The following is a 27,800-nucleotide window of genomic DNA, read 5'->3' as shown; positions in this document are numbered from 1 at the left end:
GCAGCTGGAAACGGCCCCTCTTGTATGTGCCCCTGCACACAGGCCAGCAACACCAGGGCTTAGCACCAGTTTTGTCAAGTTTGCAACATGAAGGGGAGCATGATACAAATTCTTACCACTTACTAAGAGGAAGAAAGGAAAATGTAACCCACCAAAAAAAGGAAGAGGACCAAGACAGCTATATAGCTACATGCACAAGGTAATGGCTGGGTTCTCTTTTCTATCCTGGTACTTCCCAGTCACTCAAATAGTTGAGATTTATGTACCTTAGTATTATTTAGTTTTGTTTAGTGGAATGGAGTATCATGAAAAAATTCAGGTTATAACTTTGAACAGAAGAATAAACCTAAATATGTAACTTACCGAAACATTCAACTTTGATTAATAGTCTAGGAATTGCAAGAATGTGGTTATAATTTGTATCCATGAAAGATGGGTATGACTTCATAACATATTGAAGATCAGATGAAATCTATATTCTGATTAGCATAATATGAATAAAATTTGGGCATTGTTCTTATGGATGTTAATATAATCTAGGCTGGACTACCCACTCTTTCATGACAGTGTGTGTATCAGATATGAAAAAAAACAAAAAGCTACTTTTGTTGTATTTCCAGTATATTTTTTTTCCATTATTACTTTGGCAGAATCATCTGGGGGGTTGGGCACACCAGAAATAAGACAGATATGACAGCAAGATGGATCACTGCCCTCATCAACCAACCCAGGGTGGTTTCTCCCTTTCTGAGACCTCCTCATTAATCTTTAGCTCTAAAAGAAGAAATTACACGAGGCTGGACAATGGAGCTCTACAGCACTGGATTGCATAAAACTGTGCTTAAATACATGAAATATCACAAAGGAAAGTTTTTCTATTAAAAAACTTTGCACGGTATTGCAAAGTAAACAGAAACTGAATTATATATATGTGTATGCGGATACATTATTAATTTTATAAGAAAGCTGCATATTATCTCACTATTGCTTTTTAAGGTTACATTAAAAATTAAAGTGTCTTGACATTTTAAATAATATTTTGCAGTGCATTTTATGTAAAACAATTTAGCCAATCAGATTATGAAATAAAAAATGGATTTTTAATATTTTGGATTTTTCACATTTGAACTTTTTTGCATAGTTACCTATTGGAATCTATGTATTTCTTTTTCTAAATTTAGCTTCCCTGTCTGTCAACACTTGACAAGAAAAGCAACAATACTATGTAAATTGTGGTTGTTTCATCAATATCTGAACAAATAAGTATTCAATAAGCATAATGTCTGGTGTGGAAAATAAAATAGTGTGTTTTCCTTTTCCACAATATGCTAATTATGCTAGGTCATATAAGCAAATTATATGGCCCTCGATATATCTCATAAATTTAAAAAAATCTAATCTGTGAACTTCTTTTAGAACCATCATTTTTACCCTCCTCCTTGATTTTTATTTCCTACTCAGTTTTTCCCCTTCTTTTAGTGAATCTTAGGAGTCTTGAAAAGATTAGTAGTAGATTAGTGTAGTCAACAGAGCTGTGGTTTTCTGCTTGTATGAGGTCTTATACAAGTCATCCCTGTGTTTCAGAATATGTCTATCTTTTAAACAAAGCCTTTGAGGCTACAGATGTTATTAAATGGCAAAACCAAGAATATGGGGACAAATGCCTGTCATCAAGGTAGTCTGGTTGGCAAGGGCCGGGCTACATCTGCATTTTAATGCTTTAGAAAATGAGTCTCTCAAAAAAGAAGGCTGGCCATAATCTGAGCATGGTCTGGGTGCTGTGCTGTTCCTGCAGCCCTGATAAGTAGCTGGTGTCTTTTAGTTCAGGGTACCTGGAATAGTGGGAGCTGTGCTGCACCCTATCAAAGTCATGATGTTACAGGCTAATACGGTCAATCTTGCGGTCTGTTCCAATGGGTCCCATGGAGGCAGGCAGAGGCTGCAAATGAGGGTGCAGTGCCTGGAATAGGAGAATTGCAGGGCTGTCAAGAGCAGAGAATCAATACTTAAGGCATTCTTACCCATGCTGTTGATTGGAAGAGTTCCTCAGGCTGGAACGTTCCCTAAAGCACACTCAGGTTTTGTCTTGGAGGCAGTTTGTTGAGGAACTGAACCAGCCAGGAAGCATCGTCAATGGCAGGGTGGATGCAGCTGGTACCTTGGTGTAATGGGATCTGTGTGATCAGTGTCAGGCTGTGCTGTCAATTAGGAGCTGCACACATGTAGCACTTCTGAATGCAAGTCCTGTGTTGACTTTGGCTCATCCAGGTCCTGCTGGTTTGCAGCTTTTCCAGCTGAATATAGAGGCAGGGGGTTGGAAGTGATTTGAGTGCCTGAATAAGGATTAAGGCAATGAAGTGAATCTCCTAAGAGAGTTTGACCCCAGTGAAATAAATTGTATATGAATGCCAAAACTCCTGATGTTACAAAGATACTGTGTTGTTTCCAATGTTTTATTATGAAAGAACAACAAGTTGTTTTGGAAGAGTGTGATAAAAAGCCATTTATGAGAACTGTTGCTTGTTACTGAAATAAATAGATACATGAGAGTTCTAGTCAACAGTTCAAGTTTGGCCAACTGACAGGCCAATCTAACAATAAAAAGGTTTCTTAAAGTATATGGAAAGAAATTGTATGGCTGAATTATCAACTTGATGAGAAATTAAACTGATCATCCTGTATCACCATTGTAAGCTGAGATGTTAAAGTCTCTCTTGGTTTTCTTTAGAAAAGCACACCAATCTGCAGTTAAAACGAAACAAGGAACTTAATTACTTTCTTACAAGTAAAATGTATATACTTTTATGTATGGGACACAAAATAACAGATGCTGTTATTTTTCAGTGATGCTAATTTGCTGCTGTTGAGTGCAGTTCATTACCAGTTCACTGACATAAGGACTGCCTAAGTGTCAAGCATAGCTGGGTTTGCAGATGAGCAACGTGTTATAGCTAAAAGACTGTAAGGGGAGTCCTCAGAAAGATTTTGAAGCTCTCTTTCAAAGTTCCTGGTCCTTCTTGAGCCTTGCTTACTTGAAAGTTCAACTCCTCATATGCACTACCGTGGAAAGATAGCAACTTGCTCTCAACAAAACATTAAATGTGTTTAAAATAGGTTAAAGTAGCAGAAAGTAAGAGATGAGATGAGCTGGCTGTAGAATTCTTGTCAATAAATGAAGAAGGTAGCAGCTGAATTCAAAACAAACCTCTTCTGCTGTCTTTTCTTTCTTTGTTTTGTGCTTTTAAATTGGGGGAGGAGGGAGTGGGGGATGTGAGTCCTATCCTTCCACTGGAGTTTAGGATGTTCTCCTAGAAAGCGGGAGTTAAGATAAATTACAAATTGCCCTTAAGTCACAGCTCTCTCTTTCTGGACAAGTGCTGTCTGTGATCAAACATTTGCCTGCAACAGAGGCCTGCTGCCAGCTGCTACCACCTCTTCCAGTGGATGTCTTTAGAATTTTGGGCACCTGTAGCACAAAGAGCACTGAAGTGTTTAGTCCTGAGGTACCCAGGATTACTGAACACTGGAAAGAAGTGTTAGGCTTCCTGATTGTCTTGCTCAAACTTTGCGGAGCACTGACTGGTTATAACTAATGGTGCAGTGAACCTGGATAAACTATGGTTGCTCTACTTTGATCTGGTGTAAGTGGCTATTTTGGAGAGCTAAATGCAAAACACAACTTCGAAACCTAAGGAGCTGCTTTTCTTTCAAATGCTTCTTGTTTTTTCTTTGGCCCAACATACATTATGTAGTTACTATTAAAATACCAGTTCGTTTGACGCATTTGAATTTAGTATTGCGACTTTATCAAGACATATATGAAGTATTTGTTGTAGTTTAAGAGTGAATGTAAAAATTTGCCTCTATAAATGCTTCAGGTTGTATGTTATTTTTTCAGGCAAGGCAGTAACATAAAGACGTGTCATACAGGAGATAAGAAAAGGAGGAAGAGTAAAGAGGGAGACAAACTTTCTCAGAAGTTATTTGTACAAAGGTAAGATAATTTTTCCTTCTAAATTTTATTTTCCCATGATAAGTGGGGAAAAAACCCCAAACTACTGATGTTGATTTTTCATCTCTTAAGTTTCTACCTTTCAATTTAGCTTCTATTATCAAGCATAGTCATATAAGATGTTATGCATTTACCCGCATTTTCATGTCTGAGTTAACAGTCTGTGATTTATGTTTGGGTTTTTTTTTTTTTGGTTTTTTTTTTAATTTCACATCAGATTTTAACTGGAGGGCATATCAAAATATGGCAGCTAGAAAAGCAACTAAAAATATTTCAGTTTCACATAATTGCAGGTAGCCTTAATCATCTCTGATGTTCCTTACTGGAGAGAACAGGTGGTCGGGGCAAGTCAACTACTGAAATAGTGAGGCTCGAAAAATGGACTTAGGAGGAACATGATATATGTACTAAAAATTGAAAGTTTTTTCTTCTAGCATAGATCACAGATTTAGTGATGGGAACATTCTGAAATCTTTGCTTGTATGGTTTAGATCCTAACACTTTTTTCCCAATCCCCCTTGATCTCCTTCCTGCTCTTGTGTTTGCATTGCATAACTCTTTCAGCGTGAGAAGAGAGATAGCTTTACTTGAAGTGATTAGTAGCTACTGAATAGTCATTGGTCATAGTCAGTGGCTTAGTACCTTATTTTTTTTTAAGCTAACAATCTGATTTGGGGAGCTTGAATGCAGTATTGTATGTAGTTTAGTAGAACAGAACTTTTCTATCTTTTACAGTACGTAAGCATGGATGGTTGTAAAGTGTTTTGTTTCTCATTGATGTGGTCAAGCAGACAGAGCATCTGAAAGCATCAGTAATATGTTTAAAACAGAGAAGGGAGCAGATGGTCACTAAAGCATTTTGAGTTCTGAATTACTTGCTGGCAGTGTTACTGAAAGTAACATTTAGTGCATCTCTCCCTGCAATGAAGATATTTTGTTCACTTGTTTGTTTTTTACCTCTTCTGAAGTGTTTCTTGTGTTAGTCACTCAGGAGTTAAATGCATAATTGGATAAAGAGAACTGTTACTGTAAGGTTTTTAAACTAGACTGCTCTGAAAAAAAAACACCATTGAAGACTTTGAAAGGCTTTTTGGATGGTAAACAAGTTAAGGAAGCTCTGAAGTAAGCTCTGAAGTTCTTTGGCTTTGCTACTGGCTCTCTCACTCACCAGGATCCTGGCACCCTATCACTGTGCCTTCATTGCCTCCATTGCTCCAGTTCTCCTGTCAGGGAATGCCACCATACAATACATCCCCTGGGGCTAATTGGATGAGTGACAACCAGCCAGCTCTGGAGTGACAAGTGTTTGAATGCCTAATTGGGTCAGTGCACAGGTGCCTGCTCTTCATGAATGAGATGTTCTAGCTTTTCTCTGTGATGTTCTCTTGGTTCCTCTCATTTTTCCTACAGTTGTGAAACAAAACTGTCAATACTTTGATGTGAGAGGAAAGGCTTTGTCAAAGGAGAAGGATGATTTCCCATTGCCCTGCTGTGGTTAAACTAGCTTTACCGCTTGAGTACTGGCTGGAGGAGACACACAGAAATTCATTGAAGTGACAGAAGTTTGCTGATACAAATGGACATTTCAACAGACAATAAGATGAATTATTTGACTGGTGAAAACAAATACATTGCCTTAATCTCTACGTTAGGTGGTTCTCATACTGTTTAGACCTACAGGCTTGGGCATCAGAAAAGCATGGGAGAGAAAATGAACCTATTTTGTTGTATCTGCACAATAAGGCTTTTCCTAAGTCAAATGAACAATTTGCCTTCATATAATGAAGTCAGACACAGGCAACTGTTTTGTCTTATTGAAGGCTTGGTGTGTGCATAGAAAAAATCTGACATTAAGCCCATAGTATGTATTACTTAGATAAATTTTCCTTCATTTTTTCTCTTCCGCAAAGAACCATATGATACCTGATTTGAAAGGGTGTCTGAAGATTGTCTAGTCCAACATCTGCCCTTATTAAGTAAAACAGCTTGCTGCTTAGACAGCTGTTGAACAACCAGAGAGCAGAAAAGGGCTTTCTTTAGCTTAGGTGGAATTTAGTGTGTTTTAGTTTGTGCCCATTGACTTTTACCCTGTTACTGGACACCACTGGGAAGTGTTGTTTACCTCTGTCCCTCTCAGGTGTTTATACACATTGATAAGATCTCTTGGAGACTTCTCCAGGCTGGAGTCTCAGTGCTTTCAGGCTCACCATGTCAGATGCTCCAATCTCTTAATCATCTTGGCAGTCCTACAGTGGACTGCATTCTGGGATGCATATGTTTACTTCTGCTGGGCAGCCCATAAGTGGACACAACCCTTCAGGCATGTCTCAGCAGTGCTGAGTGGAGCAGAATGATCTTCATCTTGACCTGCTGACAACGTATTTTCCTAATGCAGCATAAGATGCTTTTGGCCTTCCCTACTACAAGGGTACACTAGCTTATGGTCTTGCTTGGAGTCCACAAGGACCCCTAGCTGTTTTTCTGCAAAGTCTCTTTCCAGCTGATTATCCCTCATCCTGTTCTGGTGCTTGGGGTTATTTCTCCCTAAGTGCAGGACTTTGTATTTCCCTTTGTTGGACTTCATAAAATTCCTGTTGGTTTATGGCTGAGCTTTTCAAGGTCCCTCTGAATGCCAGTGCAACCCTCTGGTCTGTGAGCTACTCTTCTTAGTTGGTGTCATCAGGAAACTTGCTGAGAGAGCACTGTATCCCATTATCCAGGCCATTAATGAGCTAGTTAAAGGGAACTGGCCCTAGTACTGATCCCTGGAGTACACCAGCAGACTTTTCTCTAGCTAGGCTTCATGCTGATCACAACCCTTTGAGCCCAGCAGTACAGTCAGATTTCAGTCTATCTCACTATCCATTTCTGTAACCTGTACTTTATCAGTTTGTCTGTGGGGAATTTATGGGGGACAATGTCAAAAGCCTCACAAAAGTCAATATAAACAACATCTGCTGCTCTCCTGTCACTCACTGAGCCGACCATTAGCTGGTCTGTTCTGCCCAGTGTCTCAGTCCCAGCAGGTGCTGCTGGCAGTGTGGCTTCAGGAAATCAGTGTCTCCCCAGTTCAAGGTTTGTTTAAAACAATATTCTCACTTTTGCTTTGGCTGACTTGAGTGTGTATTTCTAAAATAATGCTTTTTCATTGGTGTATATTTAAAAGTGTGAAGAGAGTTATTTAAACATAGACAAATTTTTAAAAATTTTAAGAGGTGTGATGTCAGCTGGGTAGCTACTATCAACACTGTTTATACAGCAACTGTTTATGTTCCTCATTGTCCTTACTAATAAAAAAACCTGCTGATGGAAGTGGAAAATAAGGAGAAGAAAAGACTTGACATGGTGTCTCACAGCTGTTTACTCTAAGATGAACAGACTGAAGAGAGGGTACTTTTAGCTGATAGGAGTCAGAGGAATTGTTTATAACAGTAGAAGTACAATTTTTCAAGTTTACATTATTCCTTGTAAAATTTTATTGTGAAAAATGCCCCCATTATAACAAGTCTGGCATATAATCTAGTTAAATTTAAGAAACTTGATAGGAGAAATTGTCTGGAAAAAAGAAGCATATTTCAATAATCTGTAGTTTCCTAGCATCAAAGAAAGGATGAAGAGAGTTTCTTACTCAGTAATCAAAATGTAAGCGTTTTATGTGACAGAAATTACCCCTAGAAATCAGAGACATTTTTAACAGATTGGAAATGGAAGGGTTTAGAAAGAGAACTTTTCTATTTTCATTTGGGGAAAGATGTGCATTTATTTATGTAAAAAATACCTTACAAGGCTTTAATTTATTGTTAATAAACTGATGTGTTTCATAAATGTGTTTACAGCTAAAAAGAGTTTAAACAGAAATAGGTGTAGCTCATTTAGGGATCACAGCTACTCTAGTTCTAACCCTAACCCTAACCCTAATTCCTTAGTGATCCCTGTTGTTTCAGAGGATGAGGCTGGTGCCTGACCTCAGGACCAGTCTTCCATGAGGCTCTTTGCTTTTGCAGTGGAGGAATTTGGCCTATTTGCAATTCAGAGGCTCAGCAGGGACAGGGGAAAAGCACCTTTAGTATCTCTGGCTTGTTTTTGTGAACAGAGGGAGCACTGTTGGTGCACTCCAAATATGCATCACATGTGCTTCTGCAAGCAGGTCAGACCAAGCTTATAATAACCATTTAGCTTCACTATGATTCTTAAAGCTTTCTTTAAATTAAAAATAAAACAATGCCATTAAAATTAACTCTTTATGGAAAGCATTCCAAAACCATTAGAAGGCCTGAGTATATAGTGTGTACAGGTCTTGATCTTTCTGAATTGAAAATTCAAAGAATATTTACTATATTATTAATAATATATAATGATATAATGTGTCGTTGGTGATTAACATCCTGTATTCCAACATAAACCTTTTTTTTAATAGAGGATTTGTTTCCAAACAACGAACCCCAAATGGATTATTCATTCTGTGCTACTATGCTAGGCATTATGGCATCTCAGGCACCTCCCTTTACATTTTCCTGACAGATTACAGAGTTTCCAGAATTGCATGAACTATATAGTTTACAGTATTGTGTAATGAAGTCAGCACTTTTAGGATTTTTGCTGAAGTTATTTGGAATATTCTTTAAAAATAAATGATTCTGGTTTAACTTCCATATTTTCTGCCTTGTGAGAATTTTGAGTCTTTTTTATTTCATTATTGACATTTATTTTGAGAAGGGTTGAATGTGAGACTCCGAAATTGTTTCAGTACTAAAAAAAAAAAAGTTTTACTAACTTCATGTTCCTCTCCAATGTATTTCTTAGGTTGTGTAATCATTTGAACCTTGCTGACTTGAAATGTATGGTACATAGTCAATTTGGAGGACCTGCCAAGAATGGAAGAACTGTATAAGGGGCCTGAATAACTGCACAAGTTTAATTTTCTGAGAAGACACATTTTCAAGCAGGAAACATTTTAGTTGTATTGACAATGTAGTTAGACTAATTATGTGCATATCTCAGTTCTCAAAAGTATTGTTCCAGTGAAATGTCAGATTCCACTGAGAATAGTGCGAGCTTCTACTTCTTGTATATGGCTGTATTTAGCTCAGTAAATTTCATCCAGTCAAATATTGATTTTTATGACTGAAGGGCAATTCTGCCCTCCTCACTGACTGTGGAAAGATGAATTACAGGCTGTTTCCCCTGGAGTCTCTCAGGACTGATCTATGCCTTGGAAGTTTGTTGGCAGTTTACGGGGCAATTAAATTCCCAGGAAGTACTTCAAAGGGAAATGGATCTTTGGCTGGCAGGAGTGAATGTTTTCCAGCCAAAGAAAAGAGAAAAATGTTGCAGGAAGATTTAAACCCTGTAGGTATATATTAAAAAATCTACCACTAACTGTCAGGTTTTTCTACTAGCTCAAGTGTGTTCAGACAGATTTCTCCCATCCACCACATGAATGGCAGCTCTCAAGCTGCACAGGTTTGGAAGGTATTGAATCCTTCACATCTAGAACAGCAGACTGCAGAAGGGTGATATGCTTCCACCCATTAATCAATAGTTGTAAAGGTTATGAAGTAGAACCATATATTGAATAATGGTGTGGAATAGCATAAAACAACTATTCATCCAAACAGTATTAGTTGCCTTGCACTGCTTATGCCTAAACTATAAGGAAACTGGATCCACACCTGTTCTTTTTAAAACCAAAGTAGTCCTTCCAAGGTGTTTGATGCTTGTTTGCTGCTATCAAAGAAGTAAGTTATAAAGAGGATTTTGAGACTTGATTCTTCATACTGCTGTTCCAAAAATCATGCAGATAACCTGTATGAAGTTGCAGGAGGATTTCATTGATGCAAGGTAATTTTCATTGATGTAACTGTTTCACTTAAAGATCCAAGAAGAATTCTTATTTTTATTCTTCTCACAAGCACCTTGTAACACAACCTGCTCTTTAGCAAGTGGGACAGAGCACTCATAAGGACCAGGAACAGCCTCCACAAAACAGAAACTGACACATCGAGGGTTCCTGTTGGAGAGCAGCCCTACACAAGACAGTACCCGGAGCTTGACACACAGTGTGCTCCTTAATGCTAATACTTCTTTGCTATACTTCATACAAGGAGTTTGGTTTTCTTGAGTGCAGAGAGTCCCAGCTTATAGAGTAGTGATTTCTTAAAAATCCGACACTGATTAGTCCTTATAAAGTACAAGTGTCGGCAGATAAAAATTTCACAAAACCTTTACAAACCACCACATCGAGTAATAGAAACTCCTGAGAGTCTCGTGATTCAGGGCTTTTTGCTAGATTAAACATGAAATGCTAAAGGCCTACAATACAGGTTTCCTTCTACTCTGTATATGACCACTGGAACAGGCTCCCTATGGAGGTGATCATAGCACCAGCCTGTCAGAGTTCAAGAAGCATTTAAACAACACTTCCAAGCACATTGTGGGATTCTTGGGACTGTCCTTTGCAAGGCCACGAGTTGGACTTGGTGATCCTAGTGGGTCACTTCCAACTCAGCATATTCTGTGATTCTACCACACCAATGTATAAAGTGTTGTTGCATCCTTTTTCCATATTCAAAGTCATTATATGTTCTCATCACTTCGCAGAAGGTTTGCAGCTCTCTTTTCTGGTTCTATGCTGATATAATCATCCTTTAAACTCAGGAGAAAAAGTTTAAAAGCTTCCATTAGTTTTTGTTGTCTAGGTAGGTATTTCCTCACTGAGATAACTAGCTATTTGAATACTATGCAAAAATGAGTCTTTTGTGTTCAATATAGTAGCAGACATAGATGCCCAGACCAACAGTGTGAATTACTCTTCTTGTGGTGTTCAGTGCTTGAAAACCTGTGTCTGTTGTTTCTGGGTTTGGTCCAAGGTATTCAAGTAGGATCTTGTGTCGTGTGTATACAGTATTTCATCTGCTCAGTTTGTTCATTGTCAAGTTGTTACATATCCCTGAGTTCCATAGGGTCTAGCATTGAACGACCTAACCAGTCAAGAACAAGGTTTTCTTCCCCGGAAAAGTACAAATATACGAACACTGAGTTGCAGATTGTAGCAGCAAATGTTCCTGCACTCGTGATTGTTCTTGCAGCTGCAGTAGCACATCTCTTGTAAAGGTTCAGCTCTTCTCCTACACCTGTTGAGTGGAGGGCTCTGCTGTAGGTGTTACCTTCAGGAGAGCTTCAAGAAGAGGTATTGTACAAGAAGTGAGCCTGTGAGCGAAAGGTTACAAAGAACACAGGCTTAGGACCCAAACAGACTGTAGGGCAATGTGTCATGTATGCATTGTACCTTGACAGGTGTCAGCACTTATCTCTGTTATGTGTGCAGTTACCATCCTTGTCTGTTTGGTACATGCCTGTGACATGTTGTATCTGACAGTGGCTTCTCTATGAAGCCTGTGAGACATGGTTGGCACCACCACTATGCTCTCAGGCACTCTGTTGCACCCTGCTTTCTTCTCACAGACCTCAGGAAAGCTGATTACTTGACCTGTACTCCACTGAATTTAAACCACATTGATTCAGCTCACCTTCCATTTTGTCTCCAGGAAGAACGTATTTTGTATCAGTTTATGTAGCTCCTTTTTTACTTGTACTCATCCAGGTGATAACCTTATTTGTTTTGGATGCATTCAAGTCTAATTGAATTTAGCAGCAGAATTCCTATTGACATTACTAGTTAGGATATAATTCATTACCTTTGGGTGTCTGTGGTGGGGTTGCATTCCTAGTGGTATATGAAAACTGGTAGAATTACTTCAGAATGTTTATTTTACTTCTCTAGTTGATTTCCTGAAGCTCTTTTCATCTGTACTAGTGTACACAAGTAGGAAGATGCATACAAAGATGACTATGCTTTTTTCAGTATAACTAATTTGAAAGGAGAGTGTCCATGACAGGATATGGAAAGCTCTCTGTGACACATTGTGTTGTGATTTTGGCTTGGACGGAGTTAATTTTCTTCACAGAGACAGTATGGGGCTCTCTTTTGGATTTGTGGTGAATGCAATGATGATAATGTAGAGATTTTTTTGTTGCTGTTGATCAAGGCTTACATAGACCCAAGGCCTTTTATGCTTCTTGTACTGTCAGGAAGTTGGAACTGCATGGGAGGCTGGGAGGAGAACAGCCAGGACAGGTGATTTCAACTGACTGAAGAGAGATTCCATATGATATCATGCTCACTATATGCAGTGGGGGGAAGAAGGAGGAAGGGGGGAATACTTGGAGTGATTGGTGTTTGTTTTCCCCAGTAAAAATTACATGTGATGGGACTCTTCCCTTCTGGGGATGGCTGAACATTGCAGAGCAGGGAATTGATTCCTTTTTGTGCTTTGCTTTTTCTATTAAACTGTCTTATCATGTACATCTGAGGATAGAAAACTGATGTACAACTGAGGATAGAACACTAAAAGTTCTGACCCTGAACTTATTAGGCAGAGACAAGAAGAAGGATCTCAGCTTTCAGCAAAACAGAGGTAAAATCTCACTGAGCCTATGGTGTAGCTGTGTGGGCACTATCATCAGAGGGGAGAAGTGCTTACAGTATTACTTTGCTTTCACTTGGGATCATTATTAGAATAGTACAAAGTAGTAGGTGATTTCAGACTTCTAATTAAACACCAGGGATTGCATTTCCTCTGTTGCAAAAGATGAAGTCTAATATTTGTGATATGAAAATTCACCAGTTATGTCTTTTTCTGCAACCCTTGTAAGTCTTTTGTAGAATAGAAAAACTATTACACTGCAAAAGCATCTGTGGAGCATCTACATTTTCAGGCTTTTATTAAATGGTTAGTCTATATGGGATTTGTGGAATCCAAAGCAGAAACATTGTTAAATAATGCATACTGAGGAAAACATAATCTCATGTTTATTCCACAGAGGCTTTTGGTTTTGTTTTGGGATTCATGAACTCTCGTGGGCCTTCTAAAAATTAGCAGATCTGAGTACTGTAACAGTTCAATAATGTAATCTGTCTGGCATCAGGAGCCCTCTTTTGCAGAAGCTAAGTGTCTTTTGATATGTGATGTGGTCTGATAATGTTATAAAGCTCTCTGGCTTCACCAGAAAGTAAATGACTGAGTATCAGCAGTTTGCAAAGCTTTTTAATACTGCTGAAAGAATAGATAATGACAGTGTACAGTACTAGAACAAAACAATAAAGACTGGGATATACAAAAGTTGATGGCCACTTAGTTTCTAAAATAATTACAGTTCATGTGGTTTTGGCTTTCACAGCTTTTGACTATAAATTCTTTTTCTTTTTGTTGAATTTCTATGAAGTATTGTTCAGAAAACACATTTCTGCAAGAAAACTGTCAAATGTTTAGCCTCAGAAAGCAAAAACAGTTGTTTGAAATCTGTCATCTAGTCGTCTATCTGTGTATTCATTAGTTTTTGAAATGCCAGCAAAGCAGACATGAATTAAAAATGAAGAAATTGTTTTGAAAGATGATATATCCTGAAAATTAATAATTAAACTTAAAATTAAAATTTATACTAGAGTTTTGTAAGGAAATTACTGACCTAATCTAGTGGCAAGATGACAGAAGAACTTGCATATTCTGCCTGGCAAAATAAAAAAAAATTAGAATCTATGAATTACTCACAAAATGCTTTTGTTTTGTAATTCCTTTAAAGTAAGTCATGATAGTGTAGAAAAAAGGATGGGCAGACTCTCTGGGAACAGTGGAAAGTCTCTTTTGTGTCTATCTGCTGCAGTGCACTCTGTCAAATGGCAAAAGGAAAGGCTGTACCTGCTGTCACTGCCAGTACCTCTGTACAAAAAATGTGCTTTCTTTCATCAAGAAAGGTTAACGTGCTTTTCATTGTATTCTGTAGTCAGTAGATCATGTGTTAATTAATTTTGAGTTTCTGAGTACAGCACCTTTAAACCTATAACTAGCTTAGTAGAAATCTTCCTGCAAAAGTTCTTGTGCCCGTTGACATTCTTCTATTATTGTTAATAACATGTGTGGTACTTCTTTCATGTTGAAAGTACCTCTCTACCTTTAGAGAATAAAATAAATGTTATTTATTGTTATGAGATAAAGCTTCCTGATGCTGATAGACTGACCTAGCTACTGCAGTTTGTCTTGGCAGAGCTAAACTGAACTAAATGCTTTTCCACTCAGAAACATTTCTCCAAAGAGATACCTCAAACAAATAAAGGATTCCTACAGATTTGAAAAGATGGCAGCTGGCATGCATGTTCTCACTGACAATGCTGAAAGAGAGGGAGAAGCTTAACCAGAGCCTGAAGAGTGTCCATGGCCTGGACAAAGTGGGGGCAGTGAGCTGCACTGGCAGGGTGCTGCCTGAAAAAACCATGAAACTTTGAGCACAAAAATAACACTGGATTCATTTTTGAAAGAATGTCACATTGGACTCTCATAGATCAATTAAATGTTTTTTAAAGTCTCCTTTTGAAATAACCTACCCAGTGGGATGCCTCTTGGCCAGCATTCATGTCAAAAGCAGTATTTATCTTCTTTTTACTGTATTGACAATGTTTTAAAAGTTCCTTTTTTTTTTTCTTCCTAAAAGGATACCAACAGTTGAAATAAAATTAGTGCCAGAATTCTCTGCAAATCTTTATTCTCCTATGAGCTTTTCTTTAACATGGCAAACAATTTAGCTGATTATTTACCAAAAATAGATTGAAAATTCTGATATTAGCTTGATGAATTCTAATGGAGAATGTTGGGTTAATTCTCCCTCTTTGTCACATTCCAGAATACTATATTAAACTAACAAATTTTCTGTCAGTGATCTTTGTTTGCACCCCTTTCCCATAAATACCTTAAATATAATTTTTCATATTCCTTTTTAATAGCTGATTTGACTACTGGGTAACAATGATATGATTTGCAAACTAGCGTGCAAATGGAAAAGCTCTGTTGTACCAGAAGATTCAGTGAGCACAGGAATTGCAATCAGGGTGGTTTTTTAAAGAAGTGTACTCATCAGATGAACAAATTCTCATTATTTTCATTGAGAAATATACCTCTAATTTATTACAGAACAGGCTAAATATTATTTTCATGTGTGTATATGTATAAATATATGCACACATGTATTATTAATTCTATAAGTATATAATGTTAGTAACTTTATCACTTATGTGCAGCATAATTTTTATAGAAAAATGGAATGGTTTGTGTTAGAAAGGACCATGGGCAGGGACACTTTACACTAGACTAGGTTGCTCAAGGCCCCATCCAGCCTGAACACTTGAGGGGTGGGACATCCACACTTTCTCTGGGCAACCTGTTCCAGTGCTTTACCCTCTTCAAAGAATAGCTTCCTAATATCCAATGTAAACCTACCCTCTTTCAGTTTAAAGTCACTCCCTCTTGTCCTGTCAATACTTGCCCGTGTAGAGTTCCTCTCCAGCTTTTTTTTAGGCCTTTTTAGGGGCACTTGTAAGTCTCCCCGGAGTCTCCTCTTCTTCAGGTTGAACAACCCCAGTTCTCTTAGCCTTTCTTCATAGAAGAGGTGCTCCAGCCCTCTGATGATCTTTGTGATCCTCCTCTGGACTTGTTCCAACAGGTACATGTGTTTCCTGGATGCAGCACTCCAGATGGGGTCTCATGAGAGCAGAGTGATGGGGGGGAATCACTTCCCTTGCCCTGCTGCCCACGCTGCTTTCACGTTTGGCTCTCTGGGCTGCAAGTGCCCATTGCCAGGTTGAGCTTCTCTACATGCCCAAGATCTTCTGTTCAGGCCTGCACTCAGTCTGTTCTCTGCTCAGCCTGTGCTGTGCTCAGGATTGTCCTGATCCAGGACCTTGCACTTGGCCTTGTTGAACTTCGTGAGGTTTGCACACACCCTCTGGGTGTCATCCCTTCCCTCCAGCACACTGACCACACCACACAGCTTGGTGTTGTCAACACACCAGCTGAGGTGCCCTGGATGGCAGTGTCCGTGTGACACAGATGTGACACAGCGCCGGTCCCAGCACTGACCCCTCAGGAACAGCACTTGTCCCTTGGATATCGAGTCATTGACCACAGCTCTCTGAATGTGACCAATCCAGCCAATTCCTTATCCACTGCATTCGTCCATCAAATCCATTTATCTCCAGTTTAGGGACAAGGATGTCATGCAGGATCCGTGACAAATGCTTCACACAAATCCAGGGACATGACGTCAGTTGCTCTTCCCTTATCCATGGATGCTGTCATCCTTTTGTTTGTCAGGCACAGTTTGCTATTAGTGAAACCACATTGTCACCAATCACCTCCTTACCATCCATGTGTCTTAGTACTGTTTCCTGGAGATTCTGCTCTCTATGATCTTGCCAAGCACCGAGGTGAGACTGACTGGCCTGTGGTTCTCTGGGTTTTCTTTTGTTTCCTTTTGTAAAAATGAGGGTTATATTGCCTCCTTTCCAGTCAGTGGGAACTTAACTGGACTGCCACAGCTTCTCAGATATGATCGATAGTATCTTAGTCATAATTTTCCTATCTTTAGAAATAAAAGCCTTCAGATACAAAATTTATGCTGTTTATAAAATACATCCTGTTAAATATATGTGAAAGATGATACTAAGTTAGATTTATTTTGCAGGAAACTGCATACATTGGTGTATGGTAGTTGCTTACACTTTCTTGAATTATTTTATTCCTGATAAACCAAATACACTAATGTATTCAAGAATGATTTAAAAGGTTGGTGGATGTAAAACTCAGGGAAATTTGACATTCCTTTTTATGTGACTTACAGAGTTTGCAGAATATATTTCTTTTCTTCAGAATTAAAAATTCACATATCTAACAGCCTACACTAGGAGCAATGCTGCAACTCATTAGAAAGAAATATAAGGACATGCTTTGAATCATAAAGATGGGAAAAATAAAATGTCAATTTTTTAAAATAAAAATACACAGTGAAATTTATGAATGCATTTTCACAAAACATGTCTGAGATGTGGTGAGAGAAAAATCAGTATGGACTTCAGTCTGCTGCTCTGCTCTTGTGATAGACATGTCACAGGTAGTATGTAAGGGCAGGAGATCTAATTCTATTCTCTTCTTTCCTGTGTGTATGAGAAGAAATTCTGTTGAGGATAGTACAGTTCTATGCATGTGAAGTGATATAAATAAAATAGAACTCACTCCAAGTTAGTGTTCTTTTTTGCCAGATTGTTGCATCTGAAGTCAGTTTTCTATGAGGTAGAAATTTTAGAGCAGGATTTTTAATGTTAAGGGTACTGTGGGATTGTTTATGGCATCTAGCAGTTGAATATATTTAAACCTGAAATTTTTACAATCTGGAAGGAAATGGGATGCTGTAGTGAAAAGTTGTTTAAAAAGAAAGTATGGCTGTGAATTACAGTCACATGGAAAAACTGTGTCCTTGCTGAAGGTCATGGAAAAGAATGTCTGAATGAAAGTCATTCATAATAATCAGCTGTTCAAAATACTGGATGGCTGATTAGTCTGAATGAAAAAGCCAAGCATAAACAAAATTTGAAGACTGTGACAGAATTCTTTGGAAAAAGCAGTAAGTCTGCAATTCTGAGAAGTTCTTGCCATACAAAGTAGGTGAAAAGAAAGTCTATTTGGGAGGCTGTCTTTGAGGAGCATATTTTAACTGATATGTACTTAGTAGTGATTTGAAAAATCAGTGGATGTTGCTCATTCAATGTTCATTGAGTCAAATGTATTGAGTCAGAGATATTAGATCTTTATTTGATTTTTTAATTAATATTGCATACTTATTTTCAGATGTTTTATTCTACTTCAGAAGGAACTGCCTTTGACTTTGCAGAGTATTCCAGAGCTTCAGTAGGGAGGAACAGAGTCAGTGTAATGTGAATACTTCAGTATTACATTCACCTCACCCAGATCCATGAAGACTTGGGCTGGGGATACAGTTTCACATGCTGCTTTACCTTGTTTCATTTCAGGTTGTCATCCAAAAGAGGTAGTTCCTTTGAGGAAATCTCTATCATGTCGAAACCTAATCTTTTCTTGAAGAGGTTTGTTTTCTCTTGGATTAATGAGCTGATGCAGCTGACTGGGTATGCTGCAATTCTTAAATGTGAGGGGAGAGGCCAGGAGCTTGCAGTGAGGAAGAGCTCAGGATCTCTCTGTATCTTCATGACAGCTACTTGTCTTTAAATCAGAACAAGTCTAGTGGGAAAATCCACCCTTAAATAAAATACCAACTTTTTCATTTAAGTAAAAGGGGATGCTGGAGAGAATGCTAAGGTCTGTTCTTGGAAAAAGAAGGAAGTATAGCCAGTGAATGGATGGCCCTAGTTCCACCCCTTCACACACACACGCAAAGGTTCTATTTTAATTCGTGGAAGTAATTTTCCTACATAATCCTGTGACTCCACCCAGCAACCCAAAGAAAAAAAGTCATTGTTGAACCTCCGTTTTTTCATATCTGTAGTTGTTTAGGGAAAGATTTAAGTACAGAAAAGTCCCTTCTAATAAAGTATTTCAATGATCAAGAGATTATAGTGATTGCTGGCAAATAAAGGGGAAACTACTTTTCAACCTAGATCTTAATGCTTTTGTAGCAGCAAAACCAGTTGTATAGATTAAGTTCATTTATTGACTCAGCAGTCAAGTTCATTCAGGTTTAATTGCATTTGTTTCTGAACTCAGATTTTATTGGTTTAGTTTTTTTTTTTTTTTTTTTTTTTTTTTTTCTGCAGGTGTCTTGACTCAAATACATTGAAGTGGTTCATTTTGTTAAGCAGTAGTTTAATGACACTTTTGTCCATTTCAGATATTTGAGTCTTTCCTTCCTCTTTCTGTTTTCCCCATGACATTCAATATCTCTGCCAACCCAGCATAATGACTTGGGTAAACTTTCTCTGATTAAGTATGTGAGAAAACTTACGTGTGAAGTTCAGAGAGTCTTGTTCTGCCAATCTTGATTTTATGTCTGGAAATACTGGTTTTTTACATTAAACAAAAGATATATCATTCTTTTCCCAGTATATACTGGGAATACATCTTGCAGCATTGAAAACAGTCAAGCTGTTATGGAAAAAAAGGAATGTGGTTTAATTAAGCAGAAACTTATTATCTTACCTGGCAGCTACCCAGCAGCAAGCATTATATGTGAAAATCTGTTTTATCTGTTGAACCCAGCCTTATGCTGGGAACTCACTATCAAGATTAAAGAAGAGTGAGAAAAGATCTTATTTCATCTTTACCTTCTCCATGATTTCATGGATCATGGTTCCAGGTAGCTCCTTTTTAAAACCAGCTCCTGTTACAGAGTGAGTTATGAAGTTAAAAATTAGGCATGAGTATGAATGCAGAGATCCCTGTGATGCACTCTGAAAACTTGTACATATTTTTAAAACAATGATCAGGGATACCATAAAAAGCCTGGTTGCTTTTGTGTTCCACTCGCATTTCAAATGTGAGAAAACCAAAACTTTAAGATATGAATCTTAAAGGAGACAGATTTTTCCTTTTTCTTCTATTCAGATTTATAGGAAAAGTATTCATATATCCTCCTGAAAACCCCTAAATATGTTGATGCCAGTTTTCTGCTTTTTCCTCTGGGCAGAGAAATCTTGCAATGGTTTCTTTGCTCACTGCTGTCTAGTGACTGCTGCACAGGCAACCAACGTGATATAACCCACTTCAAAAATTTGATCCAATTCAGTACGAATCCCCAACAAAACAAAGCAAACCCAACCATACCAACAAATGTAGAAAACTTCAACACATTCCCCACATGCCCATCCTTAGAACTTTTTATATGTCTTGAATAGAAACCTTGTTTTCATGCATTTAGAGATGAAATTTGATTTGCATCCTTAAATTTGACTCCAACAGGAAGTGAACGAAGTGAAGCTTTTAATTTCAAGTTAAATGTTGGCTGGAAAATTTGAACCTACCTGAATTGTAGAATATAGTTATGAGTTTAACTTGTTTAGGCTAGAAACTGGTGAACTACTTACCAGATCATCGCAGTGAAACAGATTGAATCAAGGTACTGTAAGGAAAGAAGGAGGACTGGGAGAGGGGCTGCCCTAATTTTGCAGGCTGGATTTACCAGCCAGTCTTAGCTATTGTAACTGACTTCTGTGCAAAGGTATTCTTGATTTTGTAGTTTATTGTTCTGACAGTAAGAAAAGTCATGTCTCAATCCCTCTTCTTCAGTATGAGGTAGATTGTTCTTATTCAAGGTCTGATTAAGGTTTTTTCCCATGATGGGCTTTAATTTCCATCACCCTTTCTCTTCATAGGTGACTACACTCAGCAGTATGGAGAATAGCTTTTCTATCAGTCTGGTGGTGCTGGCTAGCTTACAGGTTTTGTGAAGGAAGGAAAGGCAGCCTCTTTCTGTCTTCTAGAAGGAATGGTGCTTAGGAGAAATCAGGGTGAGGGAGGGATGCAGTGCGTTCACAACTGTTCGGCTAAGGAAAGTTTTGTCTTGATTTCGTGCTCCTTTTTGGTTGGATGCCCTCCAGTTGTGTAGTGTGCTCACTCAGTGACACCTTCATAAACATCAGGAGCTTACCTGGGGGGTAGAGTTGCCTTTTTGGTTGTGCTATGTATTTCCATTTGGTCTGTGGAGCATTTCCCAGGAGCCCTACCTTAGGTTTCGACTTCTTCCCATGCACCATATGGAAAATTTGGTAAGACATCTCCATTTCCATATGTCTTGATTTCCAGAAGTACTGCTTTGAGATACATTATTCTTTTGAGCAAATCTGAATTGGGAATTGAAGCTGTAGAACCCTAGGGAATAATGCTTGAAGGGAAGTTAAAGGTGAGACTACAAACCAGGCTGGTTTTAGAGATGTAAGAGCAGAAGATCAAAAATCACTTTCTTCCCTATGGTGCAGTAGTTTCTACATGTCCTTACAGACCCAATTAAAATAACATTTGATTAAAATGAATACAACAAAGCACAGTTTTAAGTGGTACTATATCTCTGGATAAATTGAAAAACCACCAAAATTTAATTATATGTTAAAGATTAAAGAGTACTTTCTGGTATTAGTTATATTACAGTTTCTCTAGTATATAAGCAGTAGGGCAATTTAATGTAAAATTAAAAATCCTGGGACAGCAAATTCAAATTAGCATGTCTGAGAAAATAATTTTGGCCTTTAATGTTGATTTATAGCAATTTTTCATTCTTTATGTGCTGAAATCCAAAACTGTTATGCTAATATGGCTGTATCACCTGCAGTGGCTGCTTGAGAGCAGTCCTTTGTATTTTCTTCGAAGGATCAATATTTCAAAATGTGTGAAGGGGAGGGGTCTAACTGACAAGGTGCTTTGATACACTGTTATTCTAACTATGGCTGGATTGACTGAAAATTGCCTCAAAGAGTGAGGTAATTTACAAAAGCTATAAAGTGTAGCCAAGTGTTTGAAGTAATTAAAGAAAAGAGGAGTGATTTAATTTCACTTTTTAAATGTCTTGCCTTCACTGTTACAGTTTCTTAAGTTTTTCTTTTTGAAATGCTCATATTTGATACTGCATTTACATGAAAAAGGTTCCTTAAATGTTACAATTGCAAAAAAATTAGAGCTGTCAAAAGTTAATGAAATAATTTTTAATAGTTATGCTATGAGAAATTACTTTTATTGTACCCATGTAATTTGAGAAAAAATTTGGTTTTCATATTTTGTGTATGTCTAGAAATTGAGCAGATAACCTGGCTTAGGAAAAAATGGTAGTTTGGAAAGAAGATGGATACATAATTATAAACCAGTGCCTTTCATGAAATAGGAATTCAGTTCATTTCAGTGCTACCTCGTTTCTCTGCCTAGGCATATTGTCATAACATGCAGATATTACTTTGGAAGCCTCATTGTGTAATACAAATATTATATATGTATATATGTAAATAATCTCTTTTTATTTTTGAATCATTAAATGTGGTCATTCTCTATTGTGGATAAAATAATATGCTTATCAGTCTGCTAGTACCAATTTACAGGTTGGTTTAAAAGTTGTGTAAAGTGAACTGCTTTTGCTGTACTAATGAAGAATTTCAGGAATTTTTTCTTTTGTTATTTTGGGATTTTGTATTGTGTTTTCCTCTTGCAATGCTCTTTTTCCTTTACCTTTAATTCAGTATTTAATATTATTTTGTGGGGAGATATCATATATGCTTAGAATAGTAGTTATATAATGAGAGAGAGAGAGACTACTTCTAATGGAAAAAAGCTTTTTATCATCCATTGGTGTGACTGTGCAGAACTGTGATGAGCTTAATTTACACAGAAAAAAATTGCAATTGCAATGTGTGCTGTTTGCATTTGAGATTTTGGTGTAGAGGATAAATTAGTTTTTAAAAGTAGTGAATATGGCAATATGAAAGAATTTCCTCAGTGGTAATATGAATATGAAATTCAAGTGATTTTGAGAACAGTGTAAGTTTTTTACATCAAAGTGTAATGTTTACTTACATAGTAGAAGTCCTGGGTAAAAATTTTTGTTTCATTAATGAATAGCATAGACATTAAAAAAAAAAAAAAAAAAAAAAAAAGAAAAAGAAAAAAAAATGTTCCTAGTTAAGGAACAAACTGGATTAACTTCTTGATGAATAAATGAGTTTTTTACCCTTAAGGTTTAAATTAATGATTTTACAAAGAGCATACTCAGTCTCCAGTTATTTGTTTTGTTCTATTCTGTTTGCTTAAATTGCACCTGAAATTACATTATTTCAGTACTGCTAAATGCCTTCTCTGATTCTTTTAAATGGGAAATTAAAAATACTCTTAACATATAAAATATGTTTCAAATGAAAGAGCAACAGCATGGAACTGTAGGTTAGCACATCCAATTTAGGTTTCAGTTTTTTAGTGACATTTTAATACTCTATTAGAAGTGTAAGATTTATTGTGAGAATTAAGCCGCTGGGTTTTATTTTTGATGCATTAAACTAAAAAATACATTCATTTAAAAGCCATACTAATCCTTTAACATCACAATAGCAGAGAAATTGTTCACATTTACATAAATGTGAAATGCATAAGAATAGATATTCATTTATATTTTTGAATAAGTTCTCTTTTATTGGCCTTTGATAATGAAGATACAAGAAAATGGGTGGAGAACAGAAAATTAACAGAATCAGAACACATCTTAATCAAACCAAGGTTTAATTAAGCCTGATTAAGTCAGATTTGATTGAATAACACTGGCAAAATGAAGGATAAATCTTAAAAATATGTATTTTAGTAAATTATAACTGTTATTTGAAGTCTTCCCACTAAAATGACATAACATCATGGGTATGTCCATTTGGACAGATGTGGTTTAATAGTCAGCATCAGGAAAACTGGCTAAAATTACATAGTTTGTTTTAAACAAAAAGAAAAAGTTAGTAATAAATGGAAAGAATTCTGGATAACAGTAGACTCTGGGGAAGAAGTAATAACAGGTACAATGCTGTTTCATCCAAAATGTCTTCTATGCTTCTGAAGGTTTGATCCCAGGTACTTACCCTGCTCTGAACTGAAAATGTTCATTGTTACAGAATAATAGTATCACAGAATGCTTTAGGTTGGAAAGGACCTCCAAGATCATCACATGCAGCCATTAAGACACCACTATCAAGTCCACCACTAAACTATGTCCCAAAGTGCCACGCATGCACGTCTTTTAAATACCTCCAGGCATGGTGACTAAGCCACTTCTCTGGGCAATCTGCTCTAGTGCTTGACCGCCATTTCAGTGAAGAAATGGTTTCTAATATCCAATCTAAACCTTCCCTGGCACAATTTGAGGCAATTTCCTCTTGTCCTACCTCGTGTTACTTGGGAGAAGAGGCCAACCTCCACCTTGTTACAACCTCCTTTCATGAGGTCGCACTTTAGCCTGCTTTTCTCCAGGCTAAACAGCCCCAGCTACCTCAGTTGCTCCTCATCAGATCTCCAGACCCTTCACCAGCCTCATTGCTCTTCTCTGGATACACTCCAGCACCTCAATGTCTTGACCCCAAACTGAACACAGGATTCGAGGTGTGACTTCACCAGTGCTGAGTACAGGGGAACAATCACCCAAGCATAGTGACCTGGTTATGAAATGTACCACAACACTGGTGTACCTGCAAACAAATTATAAGTGAGTTCATTTACTTAGGTCTCACACAATTCTGTTGGAAGCAGTGACAGCAGGAATCAGTGATGTATAAAGCAGGAACAGACTTGATTTGCACAGCTATAATCATTGGGAGCATTATCAATTCTTGCTTTTGGAGAGAAGGGCAAGAGTATTTCTGTAGTGTTGAAGTTTTTGTTTCAGAGTTCTCTGTTCATTTCAGTTTTTAATGGTGGGCAGATAGCAGATGCAATTTTAAGTCCTGTAAAAATTATTTAAATTAAATGAGCAAGTAGGCCAACTTTTACCTGTTAAATAGGTGTTGCACATAGGTGGCTAGTCCCTGACTCCCATCACCAAAAAATGCACCCAGGGCAGCTAGCTGGAGTTTGTACAGTTTGTTCCCTCTGTGCTGTTTACCCTCCTTTGCTTATGTGCTTGTTAGGGTTTTTTTATATCTGACAGGATGCCTTAGTCCTCAGTTTCTGGCAATGTCCCTATTCTGAGTAACCTTCTCTTTAGCATAACTATTCCAGCATTTCATGCTAATATTACTTCCCCACTACTTCCCCAAGGGAGGAGTTGCCCTGTCTGTGAATCAGATTCTGCTCTTTTGCACAGTATGGTTTTCTCAAGAGTATCTCCAGGATTGCAGGAATACTTTTGGGCAGTCAGTGATTTGGGGGTTAGCTGTAGGGATACAAAGAAGATAATTAACCAGTGTAATACAGAGTGTATTGCCTTCTCCTTAGGTAGCTCTCTGAAACCCCTGCTCTGAATTCTGATGGGTAGAAAAAAATTAGAAAAATTGAAAAAAAAATCAGTTTCATCACATCTCCCAAGTAAAGAAATCAGTATTTTAGGGAGTATTTCAGCTAAGCATCCTCTTTGCATATTTACAAGTAACTGAACTGGAAGTCTTCACTCAGAGTAACGGTGCATTTTCCTGCTGCCCACTTAGTTTTTCTTCTGGTTCTGTTTGCACACTATGGTATGGCTGTCAAAGCAGGCTGATGATACATTGATTTTTTTTCTCTTAAGCACTATTTTGTTCTACAGCAACCTTTCAGAGGGAAAGAGATGGGGTACTTGAAAATGTTTGCCTTGTTGAAGTTTGTTCTGAATTTTTTGTACCTAATGAGCAATGAGATTATTTGCGTGCTCTAAAAGTGTCAAAGCGTGAAGAACTATCCTAATGATACCATCATCTAGGTGCCTGTTTTTACCATCCATGAGCTGTAAAAATGTGTTTCCCTAGTTTTTCTCTCACTTACTCTGAATTCTTTCTAACTTACAGAGAATTTTAGTGATCAGGAGAATTTTTTCCTCTCCTTGATCCCCATATTTAGTTATGTGCTTCAAGCCAAGCTAGCTCTCTCTCAACTGATGCATGTTATGTTTTCACTCTATCCTTTGTAAACTCATGGTCTTCAGCAGGTTTGCAAAGTTACACTCAATTCAAACATCTCAACCAAGTCTTTGAAAGACAGTAAAGTATGTAGACATGCATAAGAAGAGATGAGGTGTATTTGTTCAGTCTGTCATGACTCTAAAGGACTACTGAAATAGATGTCACTAGACCATCAGTTTTGTGCTCCATTCTTTCATTTTTATGTGAGAGCATTTAAAAGTAAAAGAATCCAATCAAGAATATACGACACCATAAAGGACCCAAGCAAGACTGAGGCACTTGTTTAAATTTGCAGCAAAAGTGCTGTTCAGATGCTGATTGACTCTGGAGGCATCTAAATGTGCCAGGCTTACTAGGCTTACCTACCTATTTGAGGGCTATCCAGAGCTTTGCTTTGCCATGTCTATAGTCACCCCAGCCAAAGCAGTTTATAATTTAAGCTGAGCAGGATCTAAAAAGTAAGTGCTGCTCTGTTTAAATCCTCAAAAGGGCCAAATCCAATCTAGGTATTCAGGGAATATTTAAGACAACTGTAAAAGGACAGATTAGCTTTACTTCAGTGTTTTAAAAATTGTCTCTAAGTGGCTGCTTTAAGGATTCAAGTCTGTGACACATGACTGAGCTTACAGGCTTACCTGCAGTCCTAAATTAGATATTTGACCTCTATGCTTAGTTGTTTAGAGGCTTTTTCCTACATTTTTTGGTGCTCATAGGTTGTATTTCTTGAGCAGACTTGAAATAAGAGTGGAATTTTTAAGGACCCCCTACCGCTGCTTTTTTAGCTGTATCACAGTGTTCATAGTGATTTACCAGAGTGATCCAGTTAGCAGCTATGAAATTTTAGGGTTTAGGGAAGACCAAGCGAAACCCTGCTCAGTCCTGTCAGGGCCAGAGGAGTCACCTTGTGTGAGGGTGCATCAGCTGTGTGTGTCTGATGACCTGGTAAAAGTGCAGTTCAGTGGCAGTGGAATATGGGTGGATACTTGAAGCAGTTCTCTGTTGCTAGTTCTGCAATTGATACTGAAGTTATGCTGGAAGCAGTTGGCTCTCATTGTGCTGGGGCTGTGTAGATGTACAGTCAGTACTTGTGTACTTGTGTTGAAAGAGCTTCTGTTCTTATGGCAGATGTGTTGCTCATTGCCATGGTGAAGACAAACAGGCAAATACTTTGGGTTTTTTTATAGGACCAAGTCTTAGGAACAGAAACGGTCAGCACTGTTTTCTGATGTTATATTATTTCAAGTAATATGATGATTTGGAAGAAAAATTATAATGCATCGTATTAGGATGAAAAACTTCTTTAGTCATAGTAACCATTAGTAGATATTGAATAATATGTGTTGAAGATCCATAATTTTATGTCATTCAGCAAGTCTAAGTGTGATGGGCCTACCTGTGACCTCCAGAGGAGCCAGTGGGGAAGATATCTGGTTCACAGGTTTTCATTTTTAATATGTTCCTTAAGACTGGAAGAAAGCTGGTGTTCTGCCCAGATTCAGAATAGACAAGCAGATTGAGCAGGGTAAATATAGCCTGATATAAATTACAGTGAACATATGGAAAAAAGCTGATTGGGGACTCAGCTGATAGGGAATTAAAGGCCTTGAGTAAAATTGATTCTGCTCAGAGTTTTATGGAAAGTAGGGCTTATAAAACAAATGATTGACAAAAACTTTATTTTAGTCTTTTAATATCCGGTAAAATTGCAAGTTTAGGAAGATGATGGTGTCAATATAAAAGACTTTCAAAATCATTTGACTTGCTGCCACGTGAAACCAGTTAATAAAAACATGAATTGAACTATGTAACAAAACAGACCAGACTTTGATGAATAACAAACCAGTTGCCAGGTCTTAATATAGGATTTCAAAAAAGAAGTTTCAAGGACTGTGTGGCATTCCCATAGTGGAAAACTGAGTGTGAGTGTAGAGAGACTTAAATTGTGTCTGGATTGTGAAAGGGAAGGAGACTTAAGTATATTCTCAGGGCCAAAACAGTAATGCTGAGTGTAGTGGCAGTTCACGAGTGCAACCAACCAGGCTGATGATTGTTTGCTGTATATAGAACTGCTGAGAACATTAAGAGTGTAGCACACAAGACCATCTGCCTTTGTCAAAATAGCTTGAAAATGGCCAAGTGCATATAAACATCTAACTCTAATAAGTACCTGAAGCAGCTGAATTGGTCCTGAGAAGATCTTACTGAATTCAGGAGTTCTGTCTGCATAGTTTCTTTTTCATCCAGTTCTCTTTAAATGGATGCCCCTATAACACATACAGTATAGCCAAATCCAAAGCAATGCGCTTAAGCTTCATAAACAGGAGATCACAG

General features: G+C 37.7%; 1 protein-coding gene across 25 annotated transcripts in view; it reads left to right on the top strand.

The window, feature by feature from the left end:
• The window catches only part of NRCAM (neuronal cell adhesion molecule), a 138,448-nt gene that overhangs the window by 40,343 nt on the left and 70,305 nt on the right, over positions 1 to 27,800 (top strand). For 23 of the 25 annotated variants that reach the window (XM_056482385.1, XM_056482388.1, XM_056482387.1 and 20 more), the window contains exon 2: positions 3,899 to 3,994. The exons of the other annotated variants lie outside the window; for them this stretch is intronic. The gene's annotated coding sequence lies outside the window, so the exon portion shown is untranslated. The remainder of the gene's footprint in view (positions 1 to 3,898; positions 3,995 to 27,800) is intronic. 25 annotated transcript variants of the gene reach the window in all.

This window comes from Oenanthe melanoleuca, chromosome 1A, assembly GCF_029582105.1.
Source record: "Oenanthe melanoleuca isolate GR-GAL-2019-014 chromosome 1A, OMel1.0, whole genome shotgun sequence".
Classification (NCBI taxonomy): domain Eukaryota; kingdom Metazoa; phylum Chordata; class Aves; order Passeriformes; family Muscicapidae; genus Oenanthe; species Oenanthe melanoleuca.
This window is presented reverse-complemented; position numbering and strand designations above follow the sequence as displayed.